Source organism: Atheta coriaria, unplaced genomic scaffold (genome assembly GCF_025399875.1).
Source record: "Atheta coriaria isolate IRGN ID8LTWV9N9 unplaced genomic scaffold, Caltech_Dcor_3.1 hic_scaffold_9_pilon, whole genome shotgun sequence".
Lineage (NCBI taxonomy): Eukaryota > Metazoa > Arthropoda > Insecta > Coleoptera > Staphylinidae > Dalotia > Dalotia coriaria.
This window is the reverse complement of record NW_027045451.1, coordinates 12,932,733-12,944,281: the sequence shown is the minus strand read 5'-3', so window position 1 is coordinate 12,944,281 and position 11,549 is coordinate 12,932,733.

The window sequence follows — 11,549 nt, the reverse complement described above, 5'->3', positions numbered from 1 at the left end:
GTGACGCAGACACACATAACAATGTATATTACGGCATGAAACTACCACCGAAGCCAGAAAGTACATATTCACCACTTCGTGGTGATGCTGTTTGATGAGGTTGATGTACTTCTTGCATGCAACCTGCTTCCATGCAATTATTAAGGTCAAGGGTCAAAGAATTTTGCAGAAGTTTATATAGTTTCCCGGAATAAAGATGTGACACAACCTCTATATCCTAACAGGTGCGTTTTGTGTTTCTAATCTCACTTCGCTATCGGAGCTTTGGGCGAACAAAGAGATTGTCGTCATGTTTCTTACGAGAAGCATAGACTCGATACATTGTAGTCATGAAAAGGAGGAGAGCAGTTTTGCAGGGCGGGAATTGTATAGAAACACGAATTAAACCGCAAATTCATCATTCGGAATGTTTTACGAATTACGGCGGGCGCAATGTTGTAGCACTGGGGATGGTAACGAATGCTTTGAATAGCGTTACCTCTCCTTCCATGATTCTCTCACGTGATCATCATCATCATCAATTTTACATGCGGAAATAATGCGCATCCTCTTGTACATACACACATACATAAATATATGTTATCTGAAGAAGTTGTATTAGCTTCAAGATTGGTGCATAGTGAATATTGATTTTGTTCAACTGAGTGCAACGATTTTATAGTTTTTTTTCTTCTTTTTTTTGGAGGAGATTAGTGACAAGTTGTTTAAGTTTTGTCTTTTGATCTATGACTAACGGAGCGCAATTAAAATTTAAGAAGTAATTAGCTTGTGCGCCTCGCCGTGCTATCTGCTTAAATCTACGCGCTGCAGAGCTAATTAGATCAACGCCAAATTGGCTAATGATGAATTTAATTATCCAATTAAAAATGTTTACGCATAACATGCGCTCGAGCAGCGCAATCATGCCGACTGAGAATATTTATAGGGTTTAAGCGAAAGGAATCGCTAATTAATTTATAGTGACTGGGCCGCGCCACCCCCCCAGTCCTGGTATTAGTGCAACTGAGTGTTGAGTGTACTCGACTATTCAAACAACTATAGACAGGATGTTATCAGAATAACTTGCATTTTACTACTGTTCTACAGTAGAAAAAATCATTTTTGGTTAAAGATTTTATTTTTTGTAGCATTTTGATGAAATAAAGTGTTTTGCTTTACGCATTAATAACTTTGAGTAACAAGGTGCCGTATTCCGCAAAAGACGCATGCGGGGAAAGCGAAATACCTGCTGGAAATTTAAATTGAAAATTTTCCGCTCCATAAACTCGCAAGACCTCCCCCTAAGGAGGAAAAGTATTTTAAATATTGTTAACCTGATGCGCGCTACAGGATCAGGTGCACGCGTCTATTTTTTCGCTGTATACTGACGCGAAATAAGTTCAGAATTTGATGCGACCAAAGAGACTGGTGTTCATTACGCTCATTTATTGTCTCCTAGTCCCCTCGTTGCGCGAGAACAACGAGACGAAATATTTCATTTTGAGGCGATTGGCGATATAATTAATTTGCGCCGCACCGGATGCATGTCAAAAGAACATGGGTTTAATCAATGCGGTCGTGAGCGTTGGATGTTGGATCCGCACGGACGGATATAGATGGATGGATGTGCGCCTGCAGCCGATTACCCCGTGTGTGCGTACTGCGCGCTGTGGCAGCACTATCGCGTCCTGCAACGTTGAATGAGATTTCGAGTACTACGGGCGTACGACGCCGGTCGCGCATTCACATCCGCCGCTTCAGCCAACAACCACGATGGCGTAGCATTTCTCTGCGTTGGCATAGTAACCAAACGATCAGTCAGCCGGCAATTCAATGCTTTTGGCTCTCGTGTAATAATATATTGGGTACAAAAGTTTGAAAATTCAGAGAGATGCAAGTGATCAATTTTTGCACAAAATGTTACACACAGAGATACAACACACTCACGTACTCTCTATGAAAAGGTTTTGTTGAGTTACTATTTTGGGCGACGCAAAAATCAGATATACCTACCTCATAAACGAGATAATTCGCTTATTTAATCCGCTGCCACTGTCAATTCACTGGATTAATATTGTCATATGCATTTGAAAACAAAAACAACCACATTGAACGTCGTTGGTTAAGTAAGCTTGAATTGTACCACAGTGATTTTTGTTACTTACATTTTTTAATGTCAGATATAATGGAATAATATGTTAATAAATTGTACTAACTAAAAACTAAGGAAAAACTTTACATTATTAGAATTATTCGATAATATAAAAATGAATCGCAAAATCTGTTAGAAAGCGCATATCTCAACTAGGCCTAGACCAATTTAACCAATTATTTTTGTAAAATATTCGTTAAAGTACAAGGATGGTTTTTACGGCGAGAAAAATTTGAATAATTGCCGAAAAACTCCTAAAGACAGCCCTTTTCTATGGGGTAAAAGTTAACATTGAGATTCAATCATAGTTATAGTTAAATAGTTGAATCCGAGATGGCGCGCTGAAGTGCATTATTAGTAATTCTTTATTTAATTAATTTCTTTAAAATAAAATTGCGAATCTTATAGATAGAATTGACACAACCTATGTTTCGAACAAGAGAATAGAAACAAATGACATTTTTATTAAACACTACCGGGACGAAGTCGCGGGCAGAAGCTAGTTTCATAATAAAATTATTTTTTAATAATATAAATAACATTCCCAAATTTACAAATTTCCATCATAAACGCCAATCATCACGAACAAATGTTCATCATCAACACAAAAGAAAAAAGCAAACACGACACAAAGTTCTTAATTTCGTGTTTGCGGTTACGAAAACGCTGAAATTGTAAAATTGTATAAAAGCTGCTGGATTTCAAGCGTCTAGAAAAAAGTTTAAAGTTGCAACTTTCGTAAGATGTAAGATGTAGGCAAGAAGCGGTAGAAAGGAGAGAAAGGATTTTTTAGTTATGTAAAAAAGGCGTAAACTTTTACGTGTGCTCTCTATAAATTATTCAACTGCGGAGTCACGTGCGGCGTGGAAATCGAGGTGGTTGTAATCTTTTGCGGTACAAGAATCGCGCTGGCCTTCAGAAGCTTTTCGGCGGGTTTAAATGGTCTTAAAAGTAAAATTTCCGTTACGATTCACACGGTAAACGTGAAAACCCGGATGTTAAGATGCGGAAAGCAAGAGTTTAATATTTTTAAGTGTAATTTTACTTTAAATAACAAATTAGATTTTAAAATTTATGTATTTGCAATATAATTTTGAGTAAAAATTTAAAATATTCATTTACGTTCGCATATTTAATTACAAAACTATTATTAACAATTCAAAACAAAAGCTTGTTGATTAAATTTCCACTGAATATTTGATCGAAATATTTTTATACTGCAGTATTGTAATTCAACGCAATCACAATCGTATTTTGCGATTAAATTTTATTTATTTATAATGATTGTATGTTTATAAACAAAATATCAGAGATTTTTATTAGAATTTTAAAAAAATTGCTGGAAACCTTCGATGGCACTTTATTGCCAGTGGCTTGTGTGGGTTGCAAAGCGTTTTTGCATATTTTGAAAGCGACAGGTAAATATTTAATTGACGTGTGATGGGCAGCGACACATTTCGGGCGCAACGTAAGTCCGAAATTATTAACGCCGAGACGAAAATCAATTCGGTGTTAATGTATCTGACCCACTTTCCTCTTCGCGTACTACCACTATACGCTGTGTGGGCGAGCGTAGCGTAAAGCGTCATCTATCTCTATGTAATCCCGGCGACTAAAGCCGAACGCGACGTTGAACATTGCGCGCTGGGCGAAAATCGACGCAGATTCGAATTGTACGCCGCCACATGCACTATGTGCATGGTATAATTTTATTAAACTGCAAACCAGCCGGAAGCAAAAACGTTCAAGGGCATAACTAGGTTTGAAAGGGAGTAAAATAAAATAATATAAAATGTAAAAAACGTTGAAAGCTTGGTAGTGCAGCACCAGATGGTGGAAAGTTACAAAATTTAATTTTGTTTATTGTTCGTGTTTCGCTTCCGTGCGGAGTCGGTACTGGTAGCATAAAGGACGTTTGTTTGGGTTCACAGGAAACATCTTTGGGCATGTCATTGTTCAAGATAATATTATTATACATTCAGTGGGATATAATTTTGGGATATTTAATTGCTTCCTGAAAACAATAGATAACCAGATATATTTTTAAAATTATTAGTGGACAAGCTTTTGCCCGAGACTTAGTCCCGGTAGTGTTTAATAAAAAATAATGCACTTCAGCGCGCCATCTGGGATTCAAATATTTAACTATAACTATGATTGAATCTCAATGCCGACTTTTATCCTATAGAAAAGGGCTGTCTTTAGGGTTTTCCCAGCAATTATTCGATTTTTTCTCACTGTAAAAACCATAATTAGACTTTAACGAACATTTTATATAAATAATTGGCCAAATTGGTCTAGGCGTTGTTGAGTTATACGCTTACCAACAGATTTTGCGATTCATTTTTATATTATAGATGTGCTGCATGAAATAAAAAATATAAATATATGCTAATATAAAATGGAATTAATAATAAAATCTTTGTACTTTTGCGGCTCTAAAGAAAGTAAATAAAGTCTTAGGCAATGTCCATACTTTTGAAGCACATCTCTAAATGGCCGGTGGTGGAACGATCGTTTTACTTGCGGTAATGTTTTACTTTACTTACACCTCACCCTTGTCTCTCATAGTCGCACCGTCGAACAACCTGCAGCTGCCGCTGCCGGTGCGCTGTTAACAACTTTTCCTTTCCCGTCTACCACCACAAGAAAAACCATATAGATATATAATATCCACAGCAGACACGAACACGAAACGGCTCGACAACCCGCCTAAGAAGAAGCGGTCGCAGAAGGACGAGCAAAAAAAGAACGAGCATAAAATAAACTATGTACGGCACTACGGTATGATTAAAAATTTCAAAGAAACTCTTTACAGCTTTCGAACAGCCTGCTGATGGGTAAAGCGTATGTCTAAACCAGTCACGACGGAAACCAGCAGGACGAACAACGCGGAATATGTTGGGACCGTTAAACTCGTCGCCGCTGGCAAACACTACTAGAAATTTCGTTTAAACCAAATCTCGAAGAAATATTTTACTATCTTTGTTGGTGTTTTGTGCTCTATCGAGCAGAAAACCGTGATGTTTTTTTGATGGCGCATGCCGGTATGCGTAATTAATATTCATCTGCTTTTCGAAATGCGCTTCAAAGAGGATATCCAGCGAGATATTTACGAGGTATCGGAAACACGCCTGTGTTAAATATGGCCACCCGCTCGGAATATATTGACGCTAATATATCATATTCAAAGGTTAGTGCTGTTTCGCGTTTCAAATTACGGCGGCGAGGATTCCGGCGCCCATGTTACCGCATATTAGTCGCGCGAGCCGACAAGCCGCAATTAAATGCGTTGCGTACAGATTTGTCGTCATTGATATTGCATATTTACACGCCAGCGAGACCAATTTCACGACGTACAAACAATAAACAACCGGTCGCTCCACCTAACCACCTTGCTGGAAACTACTATAAGGTAATAATGACATTATTGCGAAACTAGATTTTGCTCGCGACTTCGTCCCGGTAGGTAGTGTTTAATAAAAATGTTATTCGGTTTTACTCTCTTGTTCTAGACATAGTAGGTATGTGTCAATTTTATTAATAAGATTCGCAATTTTATTTAAAGAAATTAATTATAAAAAGAATTGCTAATAATGCACTTCAATGCGCCATCTCGGATTCAACTATTTAACTATAACTGTGATTGAATCTCAATGCCAACTTTTATCTTAGAGAAAAAGACTGTCTTTAGGATTTTCCCGGCAATTATTCAAATTTTTCTCGCCGTAAAACCATCTTTGGACTTAAACGAACGTTTTAAAAAAAGAATTGGCCAAATTGGTCTAGGCGTTGTTGAGTTATACGCTTACCAACACATTTTTGCTATTCATTTTTATATTATAGATAAAACACTAGCCATTTATAATTGCAATGCGGGTGTTGTGAGTTATTTAGTATTATAATGAACCCTAGCGCAGCCATAATTCCAATTTAGTCTCTATGGTTACCATTATTATAGTAGCGCAAATAAACAATAATAGTAGTAACGACTGTGCCTTGTTTTCTCGCCGTAAAATAGATCCAGCGTAATATGTCACTGGGCTCCGCCTGTGTAGCGTTACCTATATTTTACGGATTTGTGGTGAAAACAAATACGCCCTCGAAGTAGCCGAAAACGGCACTGTTGACGCGCTCGCGGCGTCCATTGTATCGACGATAGATTCTAATTCCGCACCGAATCATTGTCATGAATCCCTGTCAGCAGTTCATGACAACACAACGGCTTTCGACGGAACACGCTGAATGCGGAACAGCGCCACTCCGCCGCAGAGCATTATTATAGGCACATAGCAGTTGAGTTTATTATGTAACGACGTAATGTAAGTACGCTACGTGCAGGTTGCGTTCGAACATGTGTAAGGGCGCGCGAGGATGGGTTATGCTATACATTATACATTTGGCGTATGGAATAGTTTTCGTGATGAGCTGCGGTAACACATTAGTACTGCCGGGTGGGAAAGGTCTGCGGCTGTGTTGGTTTGCCGGCGCCGGTTGTTCTGAGGGTTCTGGGGGCGACTGCCGGTTACCATTCGAGTGTGTAGTGATGCTGGTAACATTGAGCGTCGCTTCGAGTGGGAACACGTTATACAAGAGCGATGGATGCACACATGTGGGAGATGCAACATTTAGGTTGCAGTGCAGCCACTTGTTTTCCAACACAGACGCGTCAGTTCGTAATTAATTTAATTAACATGAGAAATCACTTTTGCGCATACATTTGCCGGATCCCGATCTGTGATGCTACAATTATTTTATGTAAATATTCAATGTCTTAAACGTGGTTATCTATAAAATAAAAATGAATCGCAAAATCTGTTGGAAAGCGCATAACTCAACAACGCCTGAACCAATTTGGTCAATTCCCTTTTTTAAATTTTCGTTATAGTCCAAGGATGGTTTTTACGGCGAGAAAAATTCGAATAATTGCGGGGAAAACCCCCAAAACAGCTTTTTTCCCATAAGATACAAGTTGGCATTGAGATTCAATCATTGTTATAGTTAAATAGTTGAATCCGAGATGGCGCACTGAAGTGCAATTCTTTATATAATTAATTTCTTTAAAATAAATAAGACTAGTAAGTTTAATAAAACAAAACACTTGATTTAATTGGCCCCGAAATTTCGAAAATAAAACTCATTAATTCATTGTAGGTATAATTCTGCGCTCTGTAACAAAAGTAAGCATGAGCAAATGACACTCAATACATCTTCAAATGTGGAATCGAAAATCCGAATTGATTTCCTAACGCTCTCGCTTAGCCGTGAGAGTCGTCCCGAGTGGGGAACAATAAAAATCGCAATAGGAATTTTCAACGCGTCGTTTGATTCTAACGGCATCCGGTTTTCCGATCGAACTCAATTGAATATATTTCCAAAATGAGGATAGCGGCGCTACATGTAGTTGCGCCAACCAACAGCCCATGCTCTGCATACTAATACACGTCGGCTTATCGGATCAGCGATAAGCAGCCGCCGGAAGTCGAGACCAAAAAACACGCAAGCCAAGATGTTGAATGCATTTGCATTTTAAGATCATTTTCTTCTCTTGTTTCAACTTTCAACTATTTTGTGGTTAAATAATGCACACGTTTTTTGTTGTACACAATTTTCGCTGACTCTGTTTTTACCTTCGAGTTATCCTAGACGAGAAAATTAATATTTTATACCTTATCTCACCCACCAACAAAACACCCACGTGTAAGAATATATGCTTCTGCATAATGAATAATGAAAAGATTTTTGTGTGCTTCAAAAGACAACGACGAATGAAAATGAAAGAAAGCAAAAGGACCGCGTCGACTAATTTATGCCGCGCCCGAACACCAAACGCTACCGGTCCGGAAAAATATTTGAAGGAGCTGCGCACGTATTAAGAAAATTCAATTAGGCGCTCATCCAGTTCACACTTACCAAAGTGGTTTAAGACGGGCGTCGGCAAGTTATCGAACAAAATTTCCAACGGTCGCTATAAATAGCATTCTCCATTCTGCATGAAAAATTATCAGATAGAATAATCGTGTGTGATGGGTTCATCTCCTAAGAGAATTACTGAATCAAGAAAAATCATTTATGATAATTGGTAGAAGTAATTGAGTAAAGAGTTCAACATTTACAAAATCGGTAACTAATTTCACCGCAAATTTTGCTCCTAAAAGTCATTCTCAACATATTAATGACTCGACTTTATGAGCAATGTAATTTTTGATGGGTGATGTAACCACCAAGTGTAAATATTTGACTTTAATTATTGTAGAAACACGTACACGCTGTTGGAAAATGTTTAAATGGAAAATCACGTACAAGTTCAAAAAGTTTAAGTATTTGTGTTATTATCACCGAGAGAGGTTTCTCTTCCTTCTGGATCCTCCGCCCGCCCAAAAACTGTACTTCCACCCACGAATTGTACGAGAAAGTTCGTTGGCGTGCTCGGAGTAAAACTTTGTTGTGTTTACTTTGAAAGTTTAGCAAAACTGACACTGCATTAGTGTGGCACATGTAGAAAGCGTAGCAGCTACACATATCGGGCTGAGTTTTGAAATACTGAAATACATTTTCAATTGCCGTTGACTGCCGTCTGCAGCCGTATTGATTTGCTGGTATATAATTGGCGCGACCTCCGCTTATCGCATTATCACCATCACGGCAAAGACGCAATTGATTTCCCAACCTGCCAACCTCGCGAGCAGTTCGGGATCAGCCGTTTCGTGCATGTTTGAAATGAGCATACAACGACATGGCGACATGGCGACATGGCGCGCGCAATATGTGTGCTTGTGTGGTGCCAGCCAGTGATCCGATAATGATTTCATTACAAAGTGAACGCTTCTATCGCTGGCGGGCGTACGAATTTGCACACTATAAACATAGACGACGGAAATCAAAATATGCCAACTCAATAAAACAACATTAATTTATATTATTGCATTATAATACCTAATATTAATCAATAATATTATTATGTTTGTTTTATTCAGATATCTAGTTGAATATTAAACTTTTTTCATGATTGTAAAATTAAAAGTTATCTATAATATAAAAATAAATAACAAAATCTGTTTGTAAGCGCATAACTCAACAACGTTTAGACCAATTTGGCCAATTCTTTTTTTTAAATGTTCGTTAGAGTCCAAGAATGGTTTTTACGGCGAGGAAAATTCAAATAATTACCGGAAAAACTCTAAAGACAGCCCTTTTCTATAGAATAAAAGTTGGCATTGAGATTCAATCATAGTTATAGTTAAATAGTTGAATCCGGGATGGCGCGCTGAAGTGCATTATTAGCAATTCTTCATATAATTAATTTCTTTAAAATAAAATTGCGAATCATGTTAATAGAATTAACACATACTATGTCTAGAATAAGAGAGTAAAAACTAATTACATTTTTATTAAACACTACCGAGACGAAGTTGCGGGCAAAAGCTAGTGTTTAATAAATGTTTTACATCTTTGTTCAAAGACATATTCGCAACAATGCAGAATTTCCTGCATCTTGCATCAAAGTTGGGTTTTACTTGGGAGCGTTTAAACCCCACTACTAAGGAGCAAGAAGTCCTCCCCGAAAACCGATGTATTAAATATTATTAATTGTAGCTCCCTCATCTCGCAGTCCATTTGTTCGCTCAGTTTCACTGTTGGAAATTTCGAAGGCGGACTAAGTAAGACCACGTTATTTATTGTGCTGTGACAACTTACAGCTATGACAAACTATGTGGGTATCAACGTTACACGACAAAAAAAAATGAAAACTTTTGATATAGAATAGGAAAAAATCGATTTCTAATTAAAAAGAACGTATTATCTGTCAAAACAAAAGCACTCAATGAACGGAAAAGGCGCACATTGTTTTCGTGACTTTTTTCTTTGCCTTTCTTGACTTGTATTCACCCGAGCCTCGTTTCAATGCATCTTTGTTCTCGTGCCCCTTTTCAATAAGCCTGCAGCATGACGAACTCCTTTGTACGCCATCAGCATGTATCTTCTAGAAGTCCCATTAAAGTACTATCCAAAAACTCATCCACACCTAACATCATCATCATCATCGTCCAACATTTTTTTGCCAGTGATAATTAATTTTTCATTTTGTATAATTCGACAAAATAATGCAAATAAAAATAAATATGAAATGGTTCATTTCTTTTTTATGATTTTTAATAATATTTTGCGTCATCAATTGTTATTTTTTCGCTTATTTTCATCGTCGCTGTTCCCATTACGTTACTTTACATTACGTTGTACAACTGCACCACCACTCACTACACTCCTATCCTTTTTCCTTCTCGTGGCGCATTTGCTTTGATACTGCAAATAGCATCTACTTATATTCGGCGCTCAGAATTTCATTAGAACCGTAATGAGACTACACTGCCAGCTAGATAATAATGAAGTCTACTCCGTTCGCGACATTATTAAATTTCCAGCATTTTTCACTTCTTTTTGTCCGTCTGTCACTGTTTTCACTTTTTTTGCTCTACTCTATCTTCCTGTATTCATTTCAGTTTTATTTCTAGGGCGTTTTAAACTAGTATATTGATGTGTACGTAAAGTAGGCGCGTTTTGTTTGATTATAGTTTTATGCTTTCGGCAAAAGCAGGAAGTTTATTTTATGCGTTGTCTATTTATTATAGAAATATACTCATTGAAAACTAAAAGCTAAAAATATATCAGGGAGAGTTTAGTAAAAACTAAACTTTGGCAATATTTACGAAAATGAGAAATGTGTATCATTGGCCAATATACTATTAATTTGTAATTAATTCCTCAACGCATGCGCATAGTAGTTTTTGAAAACTTGCATTATTGTTTCAGTGGCGATGTTGTGCTTCGAAATCAATTGGTTCTGTTTCATTATATTTTATATTCAAAATTGTTTCATTATATGATCTTACGGATAGTGTGAAGATATTAGCTTAATAATTAACCGGCCATTATTTGTCTAACCCTCCGGAACCCTAACAACCGCACGTTGATCCTGCGTGTACAAGTTATCGCACTCAAACCGCTATATGTCAATGTGGAATCTAATATTACGCCTCATCTAATCCTTATTGTTAATTATCACGCAGTGGCGCAACGTATCAGATATTTGATGGTATTATGCACTAAATGCATTATTTATTAATGCTTGTTTGAAGATAACAGGTAATCTTCTTCTAATTAAATATAATTTTATTTGTTTAAAAAACTTGGTTTTAACACAAAATGAGACAAAAATGCTATTATTTTGTACTATACGTTTAAAAGATTACTCAAAACACAATTTTCCGGTCATAATGCATAATATACAATTAATAGTCGAACAGTAAATACGCCAATGCAGAGATAAGCGTTCAATGTGTGCGCAATTAAAGTAATGGGACGTTGCACGCATTCCAAGTTTGTTAGGTAGTGTGAAGTCGCATATCTCTAGCCAGCA